The 13201-nt window shown below is 39.8% G+C and overlaps 1 non-coding gene across 1 annotated transcript; it reads left to right on the forward strand.

The window, feature by feature from the left end:
* Positions 1 to 6025: 6025 nt before the first annotated feature.
* On the forward strand, positions 6026 to 6132 carry LOC120078833 (small nucleolar RNA R71). The gene has a single exon (XR_005482114.1). It is a non-coding gene; the product is annotated as a small nucleolar RNA R71 (small nucleolar RNA).
* The last annotated feature ends 7069 nt before the right edge of the window (positions 6133 to 13201 follow it).

Here is a 13201-nt window from a genome sequence, read left to right on the forward strand (position 1 = left end):
TCGGAGCAAAACGTTGTTGATCTGTTTATGAAGGCTCTCATAACTACAGTGTTTGAGGGTCACCTTCAGAGCATGGGTCTATAGGATCGTCTACGGCTGGACTACGGAGAGTGGGAGATTTTGTTGCACTGGGTTTTTATGCCCTAGTTTATTGTTTTGTGTTTGTTTACTTGTACTCCCCACTTCGCTTTAGGACAAGTGGGAGATTGTTGGGGTTTGTGCCCTAAAGTCTCGTTTCCAGTAGTTTGTAAACAACTTTGTACGAACACTTGTGATGTATAATATAAATGATATTTACTTCATTACTTGACTTTGCACATTTAGATGTTTTTCATTTTACCGCAAACCAATAAACTTAAAATCCTTGGTTATCTATATGTAACTTAAGCATGTATGTGGTGACATACAAGTGAATCATGTATTGAGTGATAACCAAAATGGTTTGTAGTATATGGATATAGGAGGGAAACCTTATCCTGATAAATCTACGGATGCAACCCGCTTTGTGGAATGGTCACAAGTGTTATGACTTGTCATAGATGATCTGATCCTAATCATTCGTGTAGGGGACATGCGAGCGGGGGCATCCTATACAAAGAGTTTATATAAGACCTGACCACGAAGTGTTAACGTCTCGTTATATAACACCGTTCATACCTAAGACTTCACTTCACTAGGATTACCATAGGTAACATGACCTCAATCCTGAGTGAGTTGGGAACTCCTACCATTAAGGGTGGTCCTTTGATTTGCATGGGTGCGAGTGGCCAGAACGCCGACTGCCTACCATTTTAGGGATTCGTCTGATTTGAAAGTTGAGAACTCAACTACAAAAGATAGAATTCACTCCTTCCCTGAGGCAGGGGTAAGTAGATAGATAGCTCCCTTAAGGGCTGATTCTGGGGCTTGAACGATGTGGCGCCACACCTTCTCTTGGTCCAAGAGGTGTTCACACATAGTTGGACATGTTGTATTGTTCATTAGAGGAATCAGTGGTACTTAAGGAGTGAGATGTAACAACAGGGGCAAAACGGTAATTGGCCCAACTGTACTTATGAGCATCTGTGAAGGGTCATCGTACTGATGATTGGTTATATCCAATGGACATAGAAATACGTCTATGGCAAGAAGAGTTCAACTGTCGGTCTTTAGTTGAATGCCTGACAGTTAACAGATGGTGGATATCGTGACTAAAGAGTTTAGTTAGCTATTCACGTACCGTTGGAGCTTCGAGCCATGGGTTCATAAGGTCCCCTTGGTATCTTGGATACAAGTTGAGAGTTAGTTTTTGGGTCAATTTGAAATGTTCAAATTGACAAGAGGGAGTTCGATTATATATGATATAATTGAATGAGTTAATTAAATATGATATAATTAACTTTATGTATGAGATACATTAATTTGGAGGAAATTGGATATAAATATGATTTATATCTAGTAGAGGAAAAAAATATTATAATTAATATTTGATATTAATTTATAAGTTATGAATGTGATAAGTTCACATTAGTTGGACGGTTTTAAAAGGAAATGAGAAGGCACCTCTTCGTTTAAAATAAGAACGAGTGCATTATAAATAGCAGACGATATGTTTATCTCGGGGTGCGCGGGTATTGTGAAAAAGATAGTGTCATCGTTTAGACAATTGATGCCTATACGATAGGATTGCACGATTGCAAACATATACGATATTGCTAAGCGATCGCATACTGATTACACCGTCGCACGCTATTATCTAAATGATCGTTTACATTTTTCCTAAGCGATCGTTTAGCTCTCGATATTTACTAAACGATCGTATAAACGATCGCTTAGTTTTTCCTAGTGATCGTTTTGGACGATCGCTCACCCATTTTCTACACGATTATTTAGATGATCGTTTATCTTTTCCTACATGATCGTATAGACGATTGTTTACTTTTACTACACGATCGTATACTTCACCTAAACGATCAAGCACCCTGTCTATGCGATAGACGATCTCTTCTCCCACTTGCTTGATCATTGTGTACAGTCGCTCTTCCTCCTTCCCTTTACCAAATCTGAACAAAGCCCACACTTTGGATTCTCACTCCAAGAATACTGAGGGCTCTAAGTGGTGTTGTCTTCTCCGATTCCTTCTGCTCGAGTGGTTACTGTTCGAGGTAGATGGTTGGGCTTCAGACTCGAGAAATCTTCATCTGGTATGATTTCTTGATCCCTTTAGCATTATGAAAGCATGTTTGAATGTATACGTGGTAATTCTGTCACAATGAATTGGAAAGATCTCCTTCCACTCGTAGGTACTCTTGAGTAAGAGTTCCTTCACACCCATCCTTGAAATTTGCCATGTGCTTCCAGGTTTGGCCACTATTCTTAACGCATCCTTTAATTGATCTGGAGTTGGTTTTTCCAGGATGTGATTACCTTCAGCGTCTGGATTATTAGTTGCGTTGAGCACTTCATTGACCTTACTAGAAAAAAAGCGCACTAAAGTGTTGTCTACAAGACTTACGTCCTTCTTCTCATCAAACTCACTTCCATAGAAGCGGTGGGCAAGGTTAGGCCAGATTCTTCTAGGGCCAACACAGAGTTGACGCTAGCCCGTTGCATCGACTGTGTCTGTTATATATGCGGGCAATGGACTGTGCTTTGGGAAGAATCCTTTCTCCGTCAGTATGTTGTTGAATTGACGCTTCCTTCCTTTTACTTGCCTTGGTGACGCAGTGATCTGCAGGTCATCTTAGGCCGTTTACTTAGAATTATGAAGGTTGTTAAGCAAAATATGTGGCAATTATGCTAAGAATTCATGAGAAAATGAGTTTATGTCGATCAGCATGATAATTCTCGGCTAACCCGTTATTATGCGTTCAATGTTCTATTTTTGTAGCTAATACAGAAAGTGGACGCAAACATAGAAATCGGACCATCACATAGACGACTGCATGCGAAGAAACTCTCCATCTCAAAGGCGAACGCGTCAATCAACGCATGGATGTTGCGATAATCAGCCGTATACGTCCATCGCATGGGAGTTATGCTCGTTAAACGATTGCGGTCATTGTGTGGAGTTGCAGTATTAAGCGAATGCGGTCATTGAATGATTATGGCTATGCAATAATGCATACTAATGGGATCAACGCAAGGTTAGTGGAATGAACGCATCAACGCATCTACCTCGAGAAAATCATAAGTTGATGCTAACATTTCACCTACCATGCCGTTAGCGACAGAGGTTCAGAAAAGGACTAACACGCCGAATTTCACACTCAGAGCAGTCCATTAATGTTGTCGGTGATCCAAGCTCTATAAATAGAAGTCGATGGGCAGAAATTCAAGGAATCCAAGGTTTTCGCTTGAGGTTTGCCTAGGGCGGATCCTTGTGATCCAGACAAAATGCATGAGAAGACATTTGAGAGTTCTTCACCTCCTTCATCCATTCCAAGTGACGACCGGAGCTAGATTTCGGAAGAGTCAACTCTACAACCCATCCATGGCACCATTAGTAGCCTTGACGCACATCTGCTGGAAGTAAGTCTTTGCTTCTAGTCAGTCATTTCATTTTCCTTTATTTTCTTATATTGTATTGTATGACATTTTGTGATTAAGGAATTAATACAATTTGTTTTCAATGCATTTCTCTATTTTCTTCAACTCCATCTCTATCTTCTTTACTTAGCATCTTTACTTTCATTGCAACACTTAGTGAGATTGCTTGGGTATCGCATACTTAATCATGTGAATTAGGAATATGAAGCATGTAGCAACCCACCGAGAGGTATACATTGCTTGAGTATGAGAGTAACCTTATTTTCTTAGTGTGAAGCTGCAGCAACGCCTGTCTATAGGTTAACGCATTGCTTGTCCATGAGTAAAGTCAGCAACAACCAACTGCCCGGGAGGGTAAGTGGTTGGTCGCATTAAGCAATGTAAGTCATTGTTCACTAGGGATAGGAACAATCTTAGGTCTGCAAAGTTCATGCGGTTACCTTGTCCTATGAGTGCTTCATTCATCATTTAGGCATACTTGGGAGAGTAGTCTAAAATCCAAATCTAAGACTTGGAAGAGTGGATTGGAACGCATAGGCAAGAATGGGGAACTTAGGGATAAGCTCCGTGTTCTATCACACAGCGTATGCGCCCTACAGATAGGATATTGCATGTGTCTAGGAAGTAGGATAAGGTGTTATGCGACAACCATGTTCATGCAGTGAGAGCTAGTGAGCGGGTTATGGAGGTCTAGGTAGGCATAGTCTTCTCTACCTCTCATGCATATTCTCATTGTATTGTCTATTAGCTAGAAGTAGGAGTAGTGTTAATATAGAAACCCCTCCATCATTCTTTTATTTAAACCGCCGCATGCACATTACCACATTCACTTTGCTATAAGTCCCTGTGTTCGACCTCGGATCACCCGAGAAACTTACGTTCGCGTTATACTTAGCGTGAATGCAAGAAAACTGTGACAGAATGCATGGTCATCGCATACATTCGTTAACACATTATCACTCTAATGCATGAGTATCAACACATGACTATCAATGCATATCTTAAGAACATGCATAGCATATTGCGTCCACGGGATTTTAATTGTTGAATAATTTGACTTCTAATTTCCCGTCATTAAGTTTTTGAAAAAAAAAAAAAAACTTGACGCTTCCTTCCTTTTACTTGCCTTGGTGACTCAGCTTCACCTTACCTTTTCCAGCATCATAACACTTTGCCTCGTGTGCTAGTTCCCTAGCTTCTTCTTCTAATTCTCTCTGTAGGACTGTTTTCCTCTGCCTTTGATGCACAGGTCTGAATTCTTCGAGCCTGCATTCCAGCGTGCTTGAGTCAGAGCTATGCTCATTGTTCGGACTCTGGGAATGCATCGTCGTACACGCCTCCAGGCCGCCAAAAAAAGAGAATTTATACTTGCCCCAAGATCACATAGTGCTTGGCCACTATAGGTCCCTCCGATAGAGCATGGTATCGTGAAGATTCCTAGGTCGCCCATTTTGGGTGGGATTATAGCATTTTGTGCTGCAGCCACTGTTGCGATATTTTCTTCCTCATTTTGTTCCTCTTTTAATCTTTACGAAGTTACTAGTGGTTGAACTTCTTCTATCTCAAGATCTAGAGGCTTAAGGGTGGATGCAACTTCAGGGTCTATTTTCTCGGGCTTCTCCAAACTATAGGTCAACGGGTCTTTGGTTTTCACTCATTCAAGTTGGTTGCAATGGGCTTTTCCCCTACTTCCGCCGTCATGTTATCGCTTAGCAAGGAGACTGCTAAGCATTGTTCCTTCCCGTTACCCCCAGGATTGCGAGGGAGCTCAGTTGAGCTCGGAAACACTCCTTGCGGTATATTTATCAGCTCGCCTGCAATTTGTCCCATTTGAATTTCGAGATTTCTAATGAATGTAGCTTGATTCTGAAGCACTGATTCGTTTTTCTCAATGTATTGCTTCAGTAAGCTTTCTAAGGACAAAGATTGCGGTGACTGTCAGCTTCTAGCTTGGCTATGCGCTGGACTGTTGTTTTGCAGGAAAAATCCAGGTGGCCTTCCTTTTTGTGCCATAGGTTGAAAGCTTTTTTGATGACTTTTCCACACAAAATTTGGGTGGTTTCACCATCTGAGGTTATATGTATGAGAATAGGGATGATCTCTCATGAAGCATACCGACTGTGGGTTTATTGGGCATTCTTCCATTGAGTGAGCATCTCCACAAATGACACAACTTGCGTTCATTTGAGTAATTGCACTGACCTGCCCTTTCTTCGCTCCCGTATTATTAAGTGCGATGCCCTGTATCAAACTTATCATCGCAGACATTTGATTTTGCAGGGATGCAATGGCCCCATTGTTTGCGTCATTATCTTTAATTCTTAATCTCTGATCGCTTTCCCTTGAATCCTCGTGATTTTTGGAAATGTGATCAAATATACTCTTAGCCTCCTCATATGTTTTTTCGAGCAGACCACCAGCGGCTGCCACTTTGGCAGCGGTCTGCGAAGGGGGATTTAGTCCTTGGTAGAAAATCTCCATTTGCAGGCAGTCTGGTAAGCCATTATGTGGACAGTCTCTTACCAGCCGCTTGAACCTCGCCCAGGCATCGCTGAGCGATTCTTCATCTTCTTGTTCAAAATTTGTTATTAATTTCCTTCTCCTAGCATTCTCGATTGGTGAGAAATACTTCTTCATAAACTTTTCCACCACCTGTTCCCACGAAGTTATCTCCCCCGGTTCGAGAGAATATGCCCATTTCCTCTCCTGATCACACAAAGAAAATGGAAACAGAGTTGGTCGAACTTCCTCGGTTGAGATATTCGAGAACACAAAAGTGTTGCAGATTTCTATGAAGCTCCGGGGGTGGGTGTGCGGGTCTTCGCCACGCCTTCCTCCAAACCGCCCAACAGCCTGGATCATCTGCTACATTATCGGCTTCATTTCAAATCTCGATCCATCTAAGCCAGCCTCATGATTCCTGGAGAGAAATTGTAGAGGTTAGGTGACGCATAGTTCCGGATGGGTCTATTGCCGTCATTCGCTAGAGATTAGCGGCCCTTGTGTCCGATTGCTCCACCATTCTTGGTGTTCTTTCTTGTTGTTGTTGGTGGTCTCTTAATCTTCTTCTGAATGTCCTCTCAATCTCTGGGTCGTAATTCGTCAGAGATTGAGAGTCTACAAAGAAATAAAAAAAATTATCGTTAACAATCTATTTTGCCGAAGTCCCCGGCAATGGCGCCAAAAACTTGATGCTTAATTTTATGAAGTGGAAATGTGGATGATATACGTTGATGAAATTGCGTTGTGCACTCAAGTTTCCTCACCGAAATCCAAGTGTAAATTCTCCTGAGTTTCCTGGTAAGTCCAGGGTCGATCGCAGGGACTTGTGAAAATAGATTGCGTTGGTAATTTTTATGAAAGCCTTGCGGTAACCAAATAAATAAATTGTTGGTTTATTGTTGATTGCGTTAATGAAGAAAATAAACAAAATGCGACGGATTTGAGAAAAGTCAGTTGTGTGATATATGCACTGAGTATGCGATGAACGGGTTGAGAAGATCTTTAGCTTGCATTACTTGGGAATGTGTTAGACTATGCGATCATGCTATCACCATGCACAACAAGTCATTTTCCAATACAAATGTGATGCTCCTAAGTCTAGGACGCATATGTTGAATGAAAAAGTGTCCATAGAGCTTATCCCTAAGTCTCTACTCTTGTCCTATACAATGATGCAAAATGCATAAAAGCAAGGTGACTGCATACAATCATATCCTATCTCTAGGATGCATGCGATGTGATGATAACAAATAGTGCTCATTCCTAAGCTCCTATCTCTTGATTATGCATTCTAATCTGACTCTCTCGAGCCTAGATCTAACCTAACCTTCCCAAGTCTAGATCCTGTCCTTAGACTACCCTCCCGAGTATCTCTAATGAACGAATGAAGCATACATAATATAAGATAATCGCATATCATGAAGATTTCCTAGTTGTGCTAGCTAAATGCTTTTCAACCCATTCAACTAATTTAGTTACTCATGCATAAATAACAGAGAGTGAACAGATATAGAGAAATAGATTCCATTTCGATAAATGAGTGGAGTATAAAATGACAATGGAAGTTAAAGGTAGAGAATCTGATAGCAATTCCTTGCTGACCGAGGCTTTTTCACGGTAATCTCTATTTGGTTCTAAAGATGTTCTCGCTTCCGCAAGTTCGACCCTCTCTTTGTCCTTGAAGCTTCCGCGCTCTCCCAAGCTTACCAGAACGATCTATCGGCACAACCTTCTCTCTCCCATCCGCCTTAAAATGAAAGAAAACTATGAACAAGGGCGTGCGAACTTGTGGAAAAAAGAATAGTGAACTGGTGAACCCCTTTTCTGAAGGATGCCCGTGGTATTTATAGAACATCCAAGGTGAACGGCGGCTTCTCTCTCATGATTGTACAGATAGGACGACTTTAATTCCTGACTGATGCGTTGAATATTTTTCATCACTATCGGCTGTTAACTTAATTCGGATTCGACTGTCATCAGCTTTGTCCCATCGCGATTAATTAGTCTTTCACCCAGATGCGCCTACCAAGTTGTGCTGACCAGGTTGCGGCGATCCTTCTTGGGGGAATGTTTGCGAGCACAATCATTGCAAAGCCTTACGGTGAAGATCTGCTCGACTGATGATTTCCTATGATCACAATTCTTGCATTGCGTCAACGCATATTCTGCACAAAAATACAAATTTCAACTATTTTAATGCGATGAATGCATGCGACCGCAATATAAAATTTATGCTTAATGGACGCAAATTAGCATATTTCATCAATGCAATCCAACATTGTTTAAGAACTTAGCACTATGATAACGTGCATTTCTGCCCAGGGGCAGCGCGCCCTGGTGGGGGTTTGAGGGCAATGCCTCCAAAACCTATTCATATTTTTGTATTTAGCATATTTATTTATTTGTAGTTATTTACGTTTTTGTCCCTAGGGTTTAGAGCAGTGTGATATATAAACTCTTTAACCTAGAGGCGCCGTTTTTTATGTAATTTTGAAAACATTCTCTCGAAATAATATTGTTCTCCCTCTTTCTGTGGACGTAGCTAACACACTATTAGTGAACCATGTATATCTGTGTGTCGATCTTCCCTATTCTACGTTCCCTTTTTTGTGTTCTTTAGTTTTCAATTTCAACACTGACCTTTTACGAAACTTCCTAAGAGCATCGCATGACTTCTTTCAATTTTTCAGCAATGGGGACATTGTTGCATTTCAGCGATGGTAAAAATATACAATATTGCGTCCAAAAGAATTAAGTTCATGACATTGCAATCGCATGCGTCCATCGCATTAAAACAATTAAATTATGTATTTTATGCAGGAAAATGTGTTGACACAAGGCAGAAAAGCAATCCAAAGAAATTAACGTCCGAGTGCATTAAGAGATTGCGACCGCAAGGCTATGTGATCGTTTGCACTCGCGAAAATTTACTCAAGAAGGTGGCCGCATAGAGCCGGCGCATCAAGGTGGGAGCATCTGGGTGAAAGCTTAATAAATCACGATGGGACAGAAAGTTGATGACGGTTGATTCCAAATTAAGTTGACAAGTTTTTAATGACCTAATGTAGCAAGTACACTCAACTTTTCAGTGACAAATATTCGGCACATCAGACAGATAATTAATGTCATCCCATCAGTGTAATCATATGAGAGAAAAAGCTTTTCACCCTGAAGCTCTATAAATACCGAAGGCCATCTTCATTTAAGAGTTCGCTCAGCTTACAAAATTCACCATATAGATAGAAATTAGCCTCGTTCATAGTTTTTCTTTTACTTAGAAGGCGGAAGCGAGTGAAGGGAGATTACACTAAGAGATTGTCTCGGTGAACTCAGAAGAGTGTCGGGGAGTGTCAAAATCAGAGAGAGGGCAAACTCTTGTGGAAGCAAGAACATCTTTTGGGCAGAATAGAGATAACATAGTGTAAAAGCCTTGGGAAGAAAGATATTATTACCAGCTCTACCCTTATTTTTCATTGTCATTTTGTACTCTGAACCTATTTATAAAAATGGAAATTGTATCTTTATATCTGTCCACTCTCTTTACATTACGCATGAGTAGCTAAATCCGTCAAATGGATTGAGAAGCACTTAGCTAGTATAACCTGAGATCTTCATTCTATGCGATTATCTTATATTATGTATACTTCATTCGTTCATTAGAGATACTCGGGAGGGTAGTCTAAGGATAGAATCTAGGCTTGGAAAATCCAGATTAGAATCTAGGCTCGGGAGAGTCAGATTAGAACCACATAATCAAGAGATAGAAGCTTAGGAATAAGTTCTGTTTGCTATTAACGCATCGCATGCACCCTAGAGATAGGATATGATTGTATGTGGTTGCCTTGTCCTTGTGTGCATCTTTCATCATCGCATAGGCAATAAGTAAAGACTTAGGAATAAGCTATATAGAAATTATCGCATTCATCACATGTGTCCTAAAATTAAGAGCTATCGCATTTGCATTGGAAAATGAACTGATGTCGCATGAGTGTAGCATGATCGCATAGCTTGAATGCAAACGCTAGCTAAAGACCTTCTCAACCCGTTTCTCCACATACTCAGTGAATCTATCACATAATTACTCTTTTCTCAAATCCGTCGCATACATTTTATACCTTAAACAACAAACCAACCAACACTTCTATTTATTTGTTACCGCAAAGTGATCTAAAATTACCATTGCATACTGTTTTCCTTAGTCCCTGTGTTCGACCCTGGGCTTACTAAGAAACTTAGTATGATTTATACTTGGGTCTTACTGAGAAAACTTGCATGCATAGCGCACTTTCCACCATCACATTCCTTACCATTATTTCATTGCATAAAACAATGCATCAGGGCCCACGAGAAAAGAGTTAGGTTCCCGACGGTGGGGTGTGAAAGCTAGCCCTCTAGATAACATAATGCCCTTTATGTTTTGTGTGTGTGTTTAGGCAGCCTTGTCTTAGTGTTGCCCTCTTTTTTTGCAGGAGTGGTATGTTCGAGGTCGATAATCAAACCAAAGTAGGGGAAAACGGGACGAGGACCTTTTAAAACTCTTTCGGGCTTTGTAAGCTTAACTAGGAAAACACTAGGCTCACTCATGCATGAATAGATTAAGAACCATTCTTAAACTTGTGCTTCATTGATTGATCATAATTAAATTTCATTCTTGATTTCAAATTTCATTATGCTCAACTGTTGAGACTGGAGTAACAACATTGCGAATTAAGCTAGCATATCTTTGAATGATTTATATTCATTTTGTTTGTTTCTACTTTGCTCGGGACAGACAAGAATTAAGTTGGGGGGTGTTTGATAGCTTTAAAAAAGAGCTATTATTCCTAGCTTAATTTGAGTTCGTCATCGAATTTTACATGTTTATTTTCACATTTTGTAGGTACTGAGCAACCAAAGGGTAGAATCGGCAATTTAGAGCTTTTGGGGTTAATTTGAGGCAATTTGGAGGTGATTTGAGCATCTGGGCTTCAAAGGAGTCAAAAAGACCAAAATGCTCCTACTTCAGCGTCGAATCATAGATTGACTTAGCCTGACACTAGCCCAACACTGTAAATCAAAATGGGTGGTGTTGCAATGCTACGTGCTTTGATGGACGAGGAGCATTACAAGCGCGCAAGTGAGCGTCAGAGCAGCATTTGACTTCTTCACCCTGACGCTCTTGATCAGCCGCCTCAGCGTTGCAATGCTAGCTCTAGCATTACAACGTTAGCCTGTTTTCTATAAATATTCTCCTTCGATTTTAGGTTAAAGTGAGGCTGAATTCCAATAGAGGCCGAGGAGAGGCCAAACTTTCTTCTTCCTTCTTTGTGTTTTCAGTTTCGTTAGGCTAGTCTTTAGTTTAATTTTGGATTGTAAGCACGAATTGGATTGTATATCATAGGTTTATCTATGAATCAATGAGGAAATTTTCTATCTAGTTTTTAGATTAAGGATTCTATGTAACTCTTGAGTTTTTTTTGCCCAATTTGATGTTTATAATTCAGAATTATGTTTTCATTAAACCTCAATCAAATTAGATTAGCATTTATGTGTTGGATTGATGCCCCTATCATGATTGCAATTCTCTGCTAGTTAATTTCAAGCTCGCACGTTTCTTAGTAGTTTGTCTATGCTTGAATTTACCCTTGTAGCAACAATTGAACGTGTATGTTTAGGTTTACAGGCTGACCTTGAATCTTTGTATGCATGTTTAATTTAGATTTGAAGAATGCTTGGTTAATTGAACATGGTTTTTCCTAAAACTTAATCAACATAATTGAATCCTAAATCCTAATGCATGTGTTTCTAGTTCTTTACAGCCGCTAAGAGCCCAATTGAATCTAGGAGCATATAGACTACTTAGAGCACGGTCTTTCCAGCCTTAATTATTAATTAGGACACTTGATTGATTTCAATTTAATTGATTGTCGACCTTTGTAGAGATTAGTTAAATCACATCAATTGAGTATCTATGCACGCATAATTTGGTAACATAGTCAATTGGCAGAAAACGATAATTGAAATTACATTGAATGTTTACTTGATCTGAGAACTAGATGAACTAATTACGACTTACAGTTATCCCCATCAATTTATTTTCTTGCATTTTATTCAAATTTCAACCAAAAACCAAAACCTCATTTTTATTGTTTTTGTAAGGTCATTTTTAATTTAGAAGAAATTTATTCAACGTATCTCTATGGTTCGACCCCACACTTACCACTGTTGCTAGTGATAGAAGTAGTTTGGTGTAGACAAATTTTCTTTTGTTTCAGTTTGGAGTCGAACTAACGACATCGATTCTGAGTTTGAACAGTCGCTCCACCATCTGATCAAGAAAGTGGTTCTTTTTAGTTACCTCATTGAGCTTTTGAAAATTGATGCACATCCTCCACCCGTTCTGTACGCGCATCGGCACCATCTCAGCTTTTTTGTTCTCCATGATTGTCATGGCGGTCTTTTTTGGAACTACGTGAATAGGATTTACCCACTTACTATCAGGAATTGGGTAGATAATACTGGCTTCATTGAGCTTTATAATTTCCTTCAGAACAACATTTTTCATTGTGGGGTTGAGCCTTCTGAGGGGTTGAACTATAGGCTTGGCTCCTTCCTCTAAAGTTATTCTGTGCATGCAAAGCGAATGACTCACTCCCTTGAAATCATCTAGAGTCCACCCAACGGCCTCCTTATAGGTTTTCAAAGTCTCAACTAAGGATTCCTCTCAGACAAGTGTCAACTCCTTAGAAATAATAACTGGAAGGGTGTTCCCTTCGCCTAGGTACACATATTTTAAATGACTGGGGAGAGCCTTCAACTCAGTCCCTTATACCTGTAAATAAAAAAATTCAAAATCAGAAAAAGGTTCCTCAAGGTTACTAATATCAATAGTAGAAAGAGATAAATCATGCTAGTCATGCGAATCTAAATCAATACATGGAGCAATCAACATGTTTGAGTCATCATCATCATAAAATACAAGATCAACAGCAACGGAAACACAAGGATCATCTAAGCACTCAAATTCACTAATTTTGGTATAATATAAAGCATGCTTCTGCAAAAAAAAAAAAAAAAAAAAAAAAAAAAAAAAAGGTTTCAAGACATACCTCTTGTAGAACTTCTACAAAGCTCCATCTCCAGCTGCAATCTTCTCCATATCTTGTTGTAGACCACCTCAAGATCTTCCCCA

The sequence above is a fragment of the Benincasa hispida genome, chromosome 5, assembly GCF_027475165.1.
Source record: "Benincasa hispida cultivar pf3 chromosome 5, pf3_genome.v1.1, whole genome shotgun sequence".
Classification (NCBI taxonomy): Eukaryota; Viridiplantae; Streptophyta; class Magnoliopsida; order Cucurbitales; family Cucurbitaceae; genus Benincasa; species Benincasa hispida.